The following is a 14539-nucleotide window of genomic DNA, read 5'->3' as shown; positions in this document are numbered from 1 at the left end:
AATAATAGGATTTGCTGGTCCATTGAATGTAAGATATGAGAAAAAAGAAGAATCAATCATAACATCAAGATTTTTTACCTGAGCTACAGGACAGAAGTAGTTTCAATTTGCGTGTTAGAGATCATGGAAAGAATGGGTTTCAGGGGAAATATCTGGAGTCCCTCCCCCCCACACACACCAGGTTTTTTTGTGTTTGTGGGGTTTTTTTGTTTTGTTTTTAACACGGCAATTTTGAGATGCATATCAGACATTCACACTGCATCTTGAGTACGTAGTCAGATACAGACATTTGGATTTAGAGGAGAGATTCAGGTGGGACTCAGGTATGGTTTACTTATATTCAAAGCTATAAGATTGGATGAGATCACCTAGAGAGTGAGAATAAATGAGGAAGAAAAGAAGTGTAAGCACCAAGCCCTAATGGCACCAGATCTTAAAGTTCTGGCAGATGTAGAGGAACCAGCAAAGGAAACTGGAGGGAGTGGCCACTGAAGGAGGAGGAGCGATATTAGGAGGCATCAAGCACTGGAAGCCTAGTGGAAAACATGTTTTGCAAAGGGAGAGATCAAATGGATCAAGTGTTGATGGCAAGTTAAGTAGAATGAGGTAAATGAAATGAGCACTAGATTTTGAAATGTGGAGGTCATTGACACATGATGAGAGCAGTTTTAGTAGCATTGGGAGAAAGCCTATTGGAGTGGGTTCAACAAGTAATCAGAGGAGAAGAACTGTAGACAGTGGGTAAGGTAATTTTTTCACGTTTTTTTACAAAATGAAGAAGAAAAATGAGGCAGTGGTGGGGAGGGAAGGAAGTGGGATCAAGAAAGGGCTTTTATAAGATTTGAGAAATAATATCATTTTTTTATTTTCCATTTTGCAGATAGAAATGATGTTATGGGAGACTCAGAGAAAATTATTTGCAGCAATGTCCTTGAGAAGGCAAGATTGCCTCAAGTCTAGTGTCCAATGAAGAGATGGCTCAGGGAGGGATTAACAGATCCTCTAACACTGGTGAGAGCAGAGGACATGGGAGTAGATGTAGGTGTGATGGTAGATATGGTGGCAGGTGGTTTTGCAAGTTCTCTTCTCACTGATTAAATTTGCTCAGAATAATAATAAAGCAGGTTATAAGATAAGAGTAAAGAAGGAGTTGACAGCATTTGGAGGTTTGCAGAGAAAGAAGTTGTGAAGTACTAAGGTAAGGGTATGTGTGAGTAGCCTTTGACCTCACTTGAGGACAGTGGCTCTGAAGAATCTGTGTGTGTTTTGCTCCAATCAGATTGGATATTGATATGGATGAGAGGTGAATTAAATTGACCTTCTTGCAGTTCTCCATTCCTTTATCTTTGCATGGGCTGTTGCATCTGGGGTGCCCTCTCTATCCTGTCTACCCATCTTTTTAACTTTTGGCCTAACTGGCACTTAGGTAATTAAGGCTATCAGGCAGAGTTAATTACTCCCTTCTTGAAACTATCATGGTACCATGTGCATCTTTCTATTGTCATAGGTGCCATATTATAATAATTTGCTTCCCTGTTTCCATAGTTTGCTTAGCCACTCTTTGAGGGTGCCAATTTAGTCATCTCAGTTTCTAGTATGGTGTTTTGGCCCATGGTTGGTATTCAGTAATTGCCTATTGAATTGTACAGAGAGAGTTGGTGGGTTGGAGAGGTAGGATCTACAGAAAGAAATATGGTGGCATTTAGAACCAGGTGTGGCTGCTCTACAAGGAGGGGGCGGATCCTGCCCATGAGGATGGGTAAAATCACTGCTTACTCAGCTCTAGTGGTGGAATGAAATGGGGCGTGAGGCTGAAATGAAGCCCATGTACATTGGGTCAGTAATACTCACTTCTATAGAGTTTGCTTTGAGGATCAAAAAAGTTCATATATGTGGAAGAATTCTATAAATGAAAATGTCCTACAAGTGAAAGATATTATTTCTTACAATATTCTATAGCAAGATCATAGAAAGGTAATTTGTGTATTTTACTAGAGTATAGGCTATATAACAAAGGAATAGAAGGATGAGTTAAAGATAAAAATAATAATTACAACTATAATCTTGTTGGCCTTTCTACTCTTAAAAGTCTCTGTGGAAGGAATCATCATGATCTCTTTCAGTTACAATATGTTCCAGTGCCTCTCATTGTCTCTGAGCCAAGAGACCTGATGTGACCTACTTTGCTCAGCCGGGTGGTGTTGTAGACAGACAGAAGAGCCAGCACATTCTGCAGGAAGCAGAGGATGAGGAGCCTGCTGATCTGACTGGCCGATGTCACAATGCACAGAAAAGGCCAACCTTTCACAGAATTCCAGCATTCGAGGGAACTTTCTAACACATTGCCAATGTTAACAATACAAAGCAATAAGGTGTTTGATCCTTGATGCTGACAGGAAGTAGTTATTACTTGAACACAGGTTCTGACTTTGTTAGTTAATTGTTCTTGTCTTAGCTTTCCTTTAAGTTTTAAGTTTCTTAAGGGCAGGGATCATGTTTTAGACTTCATATCCTCTGCCCACACATGCCTACCACAGTATTTCATAGGTACTTAATTACCATGTTACTGATTGGGTTGTTTTAGTAGGTGACAGGCAGCTTTCATGGTGACCAGGTACAGAGAGAGCATAAAGGAGAAAGTTAAGGATGGAGCGTTTTCTACTACATAAATCATACGTTGCTCAACCTAAAATCCTGGGAATGTAGGGTGTCCTGCATAAATGACCTAAACAGTGGGTTTATGACACTTTTATTCTACCCTTCTTCCCAACAATTTAAAATATCATTCTGGCAGTTTATCTTCCTTTCATGTTCTAACTTCAAATAATTTAAAGCATTGCCTTTGTGCTACTTGGTCATGTGAGATTTAAATTCATAAAAGAAGAAACTCTAGAAAACACATAGCTCTTGTGTTTTGAGGTACGCCAAGAAGGGTGCTTATCTGCTGATTTTGTAGGCTTGGATGGGTTATGACATTATATTTCTGGGAGGATCTTCCAAGATGCAAATATATTTTTTGGGTAGAGTAGTATGTTAGTCCATTATCATCTAACGGGAAGCTCAGCTTACTTCTAGTGGATCATATTAGTCACACTAAGGAATTAAAAACAGGACAGATTAGTTTTGATGAGAAAAGGCATCAGAACATTCTGGGAACATGGAGTGATGCCCATGGAAAAGCAAAATAAGATCACAAAACTGGAAACTGAAATTAAGAGTCATCCCAGAAAGCAGAATCAAACATAGAACAAAGATAAAGGCTGTCTTATCTGTAGAGGTCGGAGAGTTTGTTCCAGTAAGGAGAAAACTCTTCAAATTAAGGGAGAGACTGGTCAGTATTCTACAGGCCCCTCATCATCACCACAAGACCATTACCTTTCAACTCTCATGCGGAAATCCTCTTCATCCTCCCTTGAAATTTCTACTTCAACCCTCTTCACTCCATCTGTTCAATTCTTGAGCACCACTCACTTTTCATTGAACTCTCTGGAACCCTATTCCTACTCTTCTTCTCACCTTGCTCCTGCTGCTATTATGGACAATTTCAGAGTCTTAGTATAATTGGTCCAACAACATAGTGTTGGGGAGGAAGAAATTTTTGTCTACCCTTCTAGGTTCTTTTGGCTGGTCCAAGAATTAAATTACCATATCACAGATGAACAGAAGAAAATCTAATTTAATTTCATACAAATGTACATTTCACAAGAATATGGGGGGCCCAAGAACAAATTGGGCAGGTGAGGCTTATATGACATCTTGTGCAAAGGAGAAAGGGTAGTGGTTTGGGACTTTAAATGTGATGAAGGCAATTCACATGGTGATGAAAAAGCAAATGTTTGGTAAACAAATGTTTGCTTGGCCATTCAGAGACAAGAGGACACCAAGCAAACTGATATCTAGGCCCTGCTGAATATCCCCCACTACAGCTAGCCCATATTCTTTGTAGATATCTCTGGTGATAGCTATATTCTGGGATCAGACCCTTTCAAATATTTTAGACAGTTAAGAGTATGGTCAGAAGTTTTTCCTGAGTGTTTAGTCTCTTAAAAATAGTCAACCTAATATAGTCCTTATGCCAAAGAGACACACTTTGGTGTAGCAAATATTTTCTGCCCAATGGTAGCTTCCATGTTCTCTAATGTTATGGCTCCCAAACGTTGACTATAGGCAACTAACTCCCAGGTGGCTTGTTAGTTATTATCATAACTAGAGGCCCGGTGCATGAAAACTCATGCACTGGAGAGGGGGTCCCTCAGCCTGGCCTGCCCCCTCTCACAGTCTGAGAGCCCTCAGGGGCGGGAGGCAAACTGGTGATCAGGGGAAGGCGATGCCCCCATCACACCTCTGCTGCTGCCACTGCCAGCAGCACAAGCCTTGGCCCGGCCCTGGTTACCTGAGCCTTGGGCTGGCCCTGGGCAGCTGGGCAGCAGCCATCCAAGGCTTGCCTGCACCTTGGGCCGGCTCTGGGTGCCGGGCAGCCGCCATCTGAGGCTTGCCTGTGCCTCGGGCCTGCCCTGTGTGGCTGGGGGCTGAGGGGACTGGGGGACTCCGGAGGCAGGTGCCATGTGCCTGCCACCCTGGCGGGGCTAAAGGGACTGGGCACCACCATCTTGTGGCTGTGGGCGCTGCCACCTTCGAGGGCGTGACAGTCAATTAGCATATTCCCTCCTTATTGGCGCCACCATCTTTGTGAGAGTGTGATGGTCAATTAGCATATTCCCTCTTTATTAGATAGGATTGTTGAGAACACAAGCTCTAGATTAAAACTATTTGTGTATTTCCACTCTACCACCTTGAGCTGTGGGTCAAAGGCCAAATTTACTTCACCTTTTTGTGTTTTAATTTTTCCTCTGTCAAATGGGGATTATAACATAGTATGCAGAGTAAATAAATAAATATATTATGTAAAGAGCTTACAAAATTCTTGCAATGGGTATTCAGTAAATATTAAAAAGGCCTTAAAATATAAAAAGGCCTTAAAATATAAAAATAACTCCCTGTTTTCTCCTAGGACTTTAAAATTTCATTTTATTTTTTCATTATATAAAAAAAATGTATAACATTCATAACAAATGTTACAACATATAAAAAGTATATAATATTATAACAATAATTAAAACATTTATGAGAAAAAGATGTTATAACTTCTTAAATAGTATCATTATTACTATTATTTGAACAATGCATTTGCTTGGAAATGCCACCTTTGTCATATACTAAATTTGCATATGCATTTGAGTCTACCTCTGGATTTTCTATCATGATTTACTCACTGAGCTTAATCACATTTGCTTTATAATATATTATACTTTATTATCTGGTAGAACTTGCTTAATTCATATGCTTCTTTTTCAGACATTATTTTCTGGTTAAGTTTGACTTTGATATTTATACAAAAATCTTAGAACCAGCTGCTCTGATGTTTGAAAATCAGTTATTTTACTGGGGTTGCAACAAATTTACATATTTAGAGAGAATTAACATTTTTACAATATTAGCTTTTTCTATTCCAATGTAAGAAATAACTCTCTATTTATATTTAAGCTGTTTTTCTTTATAAATGTCTCTCATAAGAGTTTTAAAGTTTTCTGAAAGTCTTGCTTATATAGTTCCTGCATATTTCTTGTTAAGTTTAGTTCTATTTTCCTTCCTACCTTTCTTCTTCCCTTCTTCCTTCTTTTCCTCTTCCTCCTGCTGGTAGGCCTCCTCCTTCTTTTCTTTCTTCTGTTATGATAAATGGCCAATTCTTTTATCATATTTTCTAGTTACTTCTTGTTTTTATAGCAAAACTATCAATGGACCCTTTGTGAACATGAATCATGTAACTGGAACAGAAAAACAATGATAATATTTTAATCTCCTCTCATTGAAACTATGTATAACCACCATATGTTGGGAAAAGGTAAACTGAGTCGGGAGAATACCTGATTTAGAGGAGAGGCGCCAAAAGAGAGTAGCCTGCGACAGCAAGTGGAGGGAAAGTAAATATGACTGAGAAAAGAGCTGACTGTGAGCAGAGATTAAAGTAATACCCGAAAGCAGGGTAATCTGAAATAGCACAAATAAAAAATAGTTGGATATATCAAAGCTGTACATAGGCAAATTTATGATTTTTTTAAAAAGTAATTACTTTAAAACTAGATAAATGATGCCTTTTACTCAAGAGACAGACATAAAAATCAGAAGTTAATTATTTTATAAAGCAGAAAATTAATAGCATTAAGAGATAAATAACAAGGACTGGCTTCTTAAAAAATAAGCAAAATAAAATTATTAAAATCAAAACTAACTTTTTTAAAAAACAGAAGATTCAAAGAAAATTAGAAAAGTAAAAGGTGGTAACAAGTATAAAGCTTTTTATTATTAAAAATTTCTATATACCTATGCCAATAAAATAGAAAATGAATGATTGGGGGAAAAATATAAATGACTAAAATTGATTTTTAGAAAAAGTATTAAAAGAATGAAAGCTACTGAAGTCATTTTTTAAAACTAGTATACCAAAGAGGTGATAGATATGCCCCAGGAACCAAATTGCCTGGCTAGGATCTATTTAACCAACTCTTATTTAGTTCTTACTCAGTTCCAGGTATGGTTCTAAGCATTTTATAGGTAATAATTCATGTAATTCTCCTAGCAACTTTATGAGGAAGAGTTAACTATTATCTCCATTTCACAGAGGAGCAAACTGAAGTTAAGGAACTGATCTGCTACCCAAGGTCACATAGGTGGCACTTGATGGATGTGAGAGGTGACATGAAAAAGGGCCCCGAAGCATGTCCTCTAGTGCCAACCTACTCAAGTTGAAATCCTGACTCTCCCATGTCTTAGCTCTATTAGGAACAGCACAAATAAAAAATAGTTGGGCATGATTTTTAATCCTTTTGTGCTTCAGTCTCTATATGTGTAAAAATGAGAAATAAATAAAATAATGATATAAAGAATTTACAATATATAAATAAAAGAATCAAATGAAATAATCATATAAGTAATTCAGAGCTCCTTTTCCTTTTCCAACACACTACGCCACTTCTTAGGATGTAGGAAATAGTAATGGCACTTGAAATAAGTTAATGATTGTGTGGATGTTCATGACTCATTAAAATACTGATGTGAATGTTGATGTCGGGGCGGAGGGGGCATGGAAAATGAAATGAAAGGAACATGGCAAACATTCTTAAACATAAGGTCATTATTATGATTACCATCATTATTATTATTATTACTAAAACAGGACAGAGTATACATAAGAAGACATCAGTCATATATATACACAAAATCTAATTTCCTTATACCCAATATATTTTTAAAAATCCATGAATTTAAGTATACTAAAAACTTTGGTTTTTCTTTTAATGATCTAAACAGTGTTTGAAGTCCGAAATATAAACATAAACTGAACTCAAAGCAATAAAGAAATTATGCCACATGGCCAAGTTGAGTTTAATTTTGGAATACAAGGAAGTTTTGTTCCTCACTTGAATATATCCAATAAGAATATATGTGTAATGCAATCATCTCAATCGATAGCTGCAATACTATTTCTAAACTTAAAAACAAACTAACCAACCTCAGACATCTCAAAATAGCAGATCTGCCCTTGCCGGGTAGCTCAGTTGGTTGGAGCATCATTCTGTACACCAAAAACGTTGCAGGTGTCATTCCAGGTCAGGGCACATACCCAGGTTGCAGGTTTGATTCCTGGTTCAGGGTGCACATGGGAGGCAGCCAGTTGAGGTTTGTCTATCATATTGATGTTTCTCTCTCTCTCAAATTAATTATAACACACCCCCAGATGAGGATTTTAAAAAAAGAATAGCAAATCTTTCCTAACCATGATAAGGAATATCTATATTAAAATAAGCAGCTGAAGACCTCCATAAGAATCACTTATGGGGAGTTTGTAAGACCTACTATTTGTTGCCTGACAAATTAAATGAGAATCTCAATGGGTTGGGACTGTGGCACCAAAACAGAATAGCCAGTCTAGAAAAAAATGCTAATTAAAATCAAGGGCTACCCTAGGATGCATACCATTTTTATATGACATTATTTTGGAGGTCCTGGTGCTTACACTAAAGCATGAAACAAATCATAAATAAAAATATTGGTCAGGAGAAGATAAAATAATAATTTGCAACCAATGTGATTATAGAGTACTTGGAAAATTTCAGGAGAATCAAGTGAAATACTTAAAGAATTTTTAAGAGAATGTACTTATCTACAAAGGCAGATTTCCTATGTATCAACAACACAAGTTATAGGATATGATAAATATTTCGTTTAGATTATAAACACAGAGAAAATAGAACTAACAAAAAATATGTGGAACCTAGTACTGGCCAGTGTGGCTCAGTTTGTTGGACATCATCTTGTGCACCAAAAGGTTGCTGGTTCGATTCCCCATCAGGGTACATGCTGGGGTTGTGGGCTCGATCCCCAGTAGGTGGTGTGCAGGAGGCAGCTGATCAATGTTCTGCTCTCAGATCGATGTTTCTCACTCTTGCTCTTGCTCTAAGAAGCCAATAAATTTTTTTAAATGTGGAACCTAAATAAAGGATATAATAAAATTTATATAGCCCGGATCTGTGGTTTTCAAACTATGCTTTTTAGACTCTCAGGTCAAAAGTGACAAAAAAAGGACAAATGGGTCTGAGTAAGAGGACCACAGGACCCTGCTCCTGCTCTAACTGAAGCAGCTCCATTTTTCTTGTTCTCATTGTTGGCCTTCTGCATAAGATTTTACTTGAAGAAGGGTTTTTTGGTGTGTGTGTGTGTGTGTGTGTCTGTGTGTGTGTGTGTGCATGTGCACGCATGTGTGTGTTTGCCACTAACACTACTTCTAGGGCAGATAAAATGTTCCTTAAGAACATTCAGATCCTTTTGATCTCCAAGGAAAAATTGCTCATTTATTTACTCATTCAGTCGCTTGTTCTGTGTTTATTGAACACACACAATATACAAAAATTACCAACAATTGTTGTGCACCTACTAGGTTATATACCTTATGTAATTTCATTTAATCTCTGCAAACATCATGTGAGGAAGGTATTATCCCCATTATTTACAGATGAGGAAAAACATTCGAGTTAAGGAACTTGCCCAGGCTCTCACAAGTGGTGAGAGCTACAGCTGTAATTTGAAGTGTTTCAGATCGACTTCAGAGTTCCTTCCCCCTTCCTCCTGCCTCCCGCCCCAACGTACCATACTATGTTTTGGCATGTGGGAAATAGCGATGACATTTGGAATAATGATAATGATTGTGAAGATGTTCCTGACCCATTGAAATACTGGTGGGGGTATTGATGTTGCAGGGTACAGAAAAGGAAGTGAAGGAGATGTTGATATTGGAGAGAGTGATATGTATGGGATGTGTATGATTTGGGTGGGAGCCGTTCTCAATGGTAACTCAGTCTTCTGTCAGTTAAGATGGAATGACAGGCACCAGAATTTGCCTGAATCAAATACCTTCTGTCAAGAAGAGAAAAAGACCTGACTATTGGGTCTGGAGAGTAGAGAACATATTTGGAATAACCTAGGGAGTGTTGTTAAAGGACAGGAAATGTGGGGTGAAGGACTCAGGTTGAAATGGAGTCACCAGCAAAGATGGCCTGGGCAGAGCAGGGAGCTTGCCTAGAAACACGCTTTCACCTATGGCAGTGCTCACAATTACTTTGCTCTTATATCTATTGCACGTGTGCCAATAGACCCTGCCCCTGGGCATAAATGGAAGCAATGGGGATGGTATAAAAGGCCATTCTGATCACTGATTGTATTAGTCTGAAATATTGAAATTAGTTAAGACATGGTTTGCATTATAAACACAAAGGCTCTTGCCACTTGAATAATGTCTTTTATTGTAAATAGTTACTGGCATGCACTTAGTGTGCCAGGGCCTGATCATTTTAAAATAAGCTGCCCACTTAAATTCTATATTCATAGAACTCAGCAATTAAACTCCAGTTCGTAGTCGCTCTATCAATGTAGAGTACCCACAAGTATCCTAAGATCCTGCTTAAAGCAACAAGACCTTCCTGTCTTTACTACAATACAACACAGGGAAATTATGGAACACATTTTCTGATGAAGCAACAATAAGAAACAGAAAACATGATGTCAAAAGTTCTTATTGCTAATGAGACCAATCACCATTTCCGACTTGCATGAAGTTGAAATAAACACTATGAATAACTATAAGTAAGAATTAACACTCAGGGTAGAGGCAATCAGAGGTGATTAGATGATTTAGTTGGGTCCTAAGCAAGATGTCCTAATTTCAAAATTACTCACGTATTCCAAGCAACAGAATACGTGCTCATTCTATTTAAGAGGTAGTGGTTCTTTCTACCCAAGTAATAAAGCACATACACCCAAATTCTGGGCTGAAAATAGAAGATTATTAGCATTATAATTTATGTAAATGGCAGCTCCAGTCATGTGAACGTAATTGTTATCTCTGTCATGTGCTAATTATAAAATAAATGGATTATAAATAATCATGTGAGAGGACTTCATTTTTTTTAAGCTGAAATCTTGTTTAAACAGTCTACTATTTTATAATATAAAATGTGAAAGGAATGACTCATATGTTCAAACACTTTTAAAATAAAAATTGTTTGGTGTTCTAAAAATTATATTTGTCAGGATTTGGTAGACATAAGTTATATTTAAGACCTAGAGCAATAGCTCCCAATCTTCTTAGCACTTATGGAGTATGTTTGTCTTGGGGCAGTCTTTGGGAGGGAGAACGGGTATGAAGTTCTCAAATTGAGTGCATCAAATCACCTGGACTACATGGTGCAGTATACAGATCTTGTAACATAGAAACCCACATCTAAAACCTATATGTTCATGTTGACCACTGTCACCCCAGTAAATTTAATAAAATAAAAAGCTTTAAAAAATCATCTGGAGGGCCTGGCTAGTGTGGCTCCGTGGTTGAGTATCGACCTGTGAACTGGGAGGTCGATTCCCTGTCAGGGCACATGCCTGTGTTGCCTGCTCGGTCCCCCGTGGGGGGGCATGCAGGAGGCAGGCGATTCTATCTCTCTCTCCCTCTCCCTTCCTCTCCGAAATGAATAAAAAATAAAATAAATCATGTGAAGGGCTTGTTAAACACAGAGTAGAGTGCTGGGCTCCAAGAGGTCCTGATCTGCTGGCCTGAGCTGGGCCCAGTGATTTGCATTTCTAACAAGGACCAGGTGATGCAGATGCAATTAGCTCCAGCACCACACGTTTTAAAAAGGATGGATGCCGCCTCAGACGCTGGGGACTGGAGGAATGGCCGGACTCGGCGGCTCTTCAGGCCTCTCTTCGGATGGTGAGTGGATGCAGCCTGTGTGGCGCTTCTGTCCTGTGTCAGGGCCCTTGCCAAGCAGGAACTCCTTTGTGCTTGTTTACTCGCTTGTTGCTTGCCCACTGCAGCCTGAGCCAGCACAGGCCCACGTTTAAACATTCTAAGAGCTTTTTGCTTTTCAATCCAGACCCAGGCCAACATGGGCAAGTTTCTTTAGAGTTCCCCTTTCCCAGTGGACAGGAGTTTTTCTAGCCCCCTCTTTCCACTGAAGTTGTATCCTCAGGGGCTCTATCTGTAGGTGGCTTGCATGTGTTTTGTTTTGTGTGCATTCTGCTCTTGGTTACTACTTTCATTTGCAGTTTTTTACCTAATTTTCAACATGGATGCGTCCATATTGATTTTTTTTAGCTTTGCTTTTTCCTAATACAAGCATTCAAGGCCCAACTTTCTACCTGGAGTGAGCTCAAGACTTAGTCTTCCTTTCCAAAGTGGCTATTAAAGTCCAAATTCCTTGTTTGGGAAGGTCAGGCAACACCCTAGGACAGTCAAGGCCGTTAAGGCTTGCTGACACCCCGGCCTTGGCCTCTTCTCCTTTGTTGTTTTCCCCTTGGGGAATTCCTTCTCTTTCTCACCAACTCAGATATGCATTTACAGGTCTGCTTGTCATGTTTTATGAATCATTTACAGGTGTTTGGCAGTAAGTGGCTTTTCAGGATTCGATTCTGTCATATCACTAAAATGAGAATACCTATAAAGTCTTTAGCTCAGTGCCTGCCAGATAAGTTCTTTGTAAATATTTGCTGTTATTACTGTTAGCATAATCTTCAGGGGTCCTCAAACTTTTTAAACAGGGGGCCAGTTCACTGTCCCTCAGACCGTTGGAGGGCCTGACTATAGTTTTAAAAAAAAACTATGAACAAATTCCTATATGCACACTGCACATATCTTATTTTGAAGTAAAAAAACAAAATGGCAAAAACACCCGCATGTGGCCCGCGGGCCGTAGTTTGAGGACGCCTGATCTAGGTCCTAGAGTGGCAGAGGTGAGAAATGGAGTGCTATAGGAGGAAAATCCTGCCAGAAATCGTGATAGAAACAGGAGAAATATAGCAAATTCTAACTTTAACAAGATTGTGATAACTGATATACTGTGTATCGCATGCTTTCTGAATAGACCAAGAAAACTGGTAGCATCAAGAGAAAATTCTTGAACAGAAGTCCCAGAATCAAATTCAGGACTACCCTATAGAGCTGCTAGGGCCCAGTGGGCACAATGCTAGGGACACCATTGGTGGGCCAGGGAGTCACAGTGACTGTGACCAGACTGAAGATACACTCTTCCAAGGTTTGCATTTTGGCAAAGTGAAAAACAAAGCAAGAATGTATAAACGAGCTAGACACTTTTTAAGGCAGTAATTAGGAGTGTCCTTGCTGCCTCACAGGTGCACACCCTGTGTTAAAAACAAATGAATAGCTGTGAAGGAATGCTTGAGTGTAGCTTTCTGTTTGTTTCCTACTGGCCTTGTTCTCAGAGGCCCCTCCCGGCACAGGCAAAGGGCGAGGGAGGAGGGAGGGGAGAGGGGACCCCGATGAATCAGGTGAGTAAAATCAAGTTATATTCAGTTTGAGACTTGTTTGAGAAGAAAAGTTAAGTACTAGATTCCCAACAGCTGTGCCATTTGGTTCCTTGCTGGCTCTTCCCTTTTCCCCCCCAGATGTTCTTTTCTACTCTCTCTTTCCTCTTCTGTGTCTTTCCTCCCCTCTGTTGTCCCTTCTCTGTTCCCACACTTTCTCCTGCCACCAGCGGTGAGCCAGCCGCTACCCGCACCGCACCACGTCATGCAGCAGAGAGTTCTCTTCAGTTCTGGCTGGGTTTTGAGATGGAGGGCCTGGTGTTCAGAAGGGCTGGTGGGAGGTAGGCAGGCCCTCACCTCTAGAAATGGAGCGTCATGTCACGAGAATGCTAGTGGGGACTGTTCACCTCATATGAAAGCTAGTTATCAGGATGAGAACCCAAACCAGGTTAGAGCAGCAAGAATGAGGAAGCTAATTGCTCCAGCTGCTGCGCACAGGCTCCGTAGGGCACAGAATTGTCCCCTAGTGGAGAGCAGTGATGGCCAGGAGGGAGGGGTGCAGAGCTGGGGACTGGCAGGCCATTCCCAGAGCTCGGTGGCTGTGGCCCCCGTGACGCAAGGATGCAGAGGCCTCGGTTCCTTCCCCCCGGAGCACCGCCTCTAACCCAGAGTCAGGGGAAGCTCTGGAGCGGAGGGCGAGTTCAGTGCAGCTGGCCCTGTGGTTCACCTCACTTCGGCTTTGGATCACCTTGGGAAATATGTGTCTCTCTTTCCAGGGAACGTTAATGTAAAGTCTTTCAGAAAGACACAGCTTTTCCTCAAAATCAGAGAAGAGCCGTCAATCACAGGGCCATTTCTGAAGTAGGTAAGAGGAGAGAGGCACGTGTTCCAAATCCAATGGGCATTTGCTGCAGGGCCAGCAAAGGGGAACAGAAAAAAATAGTACCTTGTTTATTGCGCTTCACAGATGTTGCATTTTTTTACAAATTGAAGGCAAGACTCTCCACCAGCAGAAAGATTACAACTTGCTTTATTGTGATGCTCGCTTATTGTGGTGGTCTGGAACCAAACTGCAATCTCTCTGAGGTATGCCTGCAAAATGTGCATGAAATGGGTGGGCCTTAAGATGCTAGACCTGGCCTGAGCAGGCCAGATTGCTCCGTGGTATCTTTCTTTGTGGAGTTGATATCTTGCTCTGTGGGGTACTGAGCAGAGCCAGTGGGTGAGGCAGTTAGGAAACCCAGGCTTGGGGCTCCTTGTGACCTTATAAACACAGAGGCCAACCCAGGAGACATCCCACAGAGGAGCAAGGTCATCTTACATCTCACATCTTGGGATAAGGGGTGGTTTCACCGTTGCCTTACAAGTAAAATACCCTCTTCACATGCCTGTCCAAGCACTGCTTTTAAAAAATATATATGTTTTATTGACTTCAGAGAGGAAGGGAGAGAAACATCAGTGATGAAAGGGAATCATTGATTGGCTATCTCTTGCATGCCACCCCCCATTGGTGATTGACCCCACAAACTGGGCATGTGCCCTGACCAGGAATCGAACCATGACCTATTGGTTCATAGGTCGATGCTCAACCACTGAGCCACGTAGGTTGAGCCAACCACTGCTTCTTGATAACTTTCTTGTCTTTTTCAGGAGTTAATGGGAGTCTGAG

General features: G+C 40.3%; 1 long non-coding RNA gene across 1 annotated transcript; it reads left to right on the top strand.

Annotated features, from left to right (window-relative positions):
- The first annotated feature begins 576 nt into the window (after positions 1 to 576).
- On the top strand, positions 577 to 2353 carry LOC129151435 (uncharacterized). Its single transcript, XR_008558119.1, has 3 exons — positions 577 to 741; positions 881 to 1198; positions 2124 to 2353. It is a non-coding gene; the product is annotated as an uncharacterized LOC129151435 (long non-coding RNA).
- Positions 2354 to 14539: the final 12186 nt, after the last annotated feature.

Source organism: Eptesicus fuscus, chromosome 14, assembly GCF_027574615.1.
Source record: "Eptesicus fuscus isolate TK198812 chromosome 14, DD_ASM_mEF_20220401, whole genome shotgun sequence".
NCBI lineage: Eukaryota > Metazoa > Chordata > Mammalia > Chiroptera > Vespertilionidae > Eptesicus > Eptesicus fuscus.
Note: the sequence above shows the minus strand (reverse complement) of the source record. Positions and strands in the feature narration are given on the sequence as shown.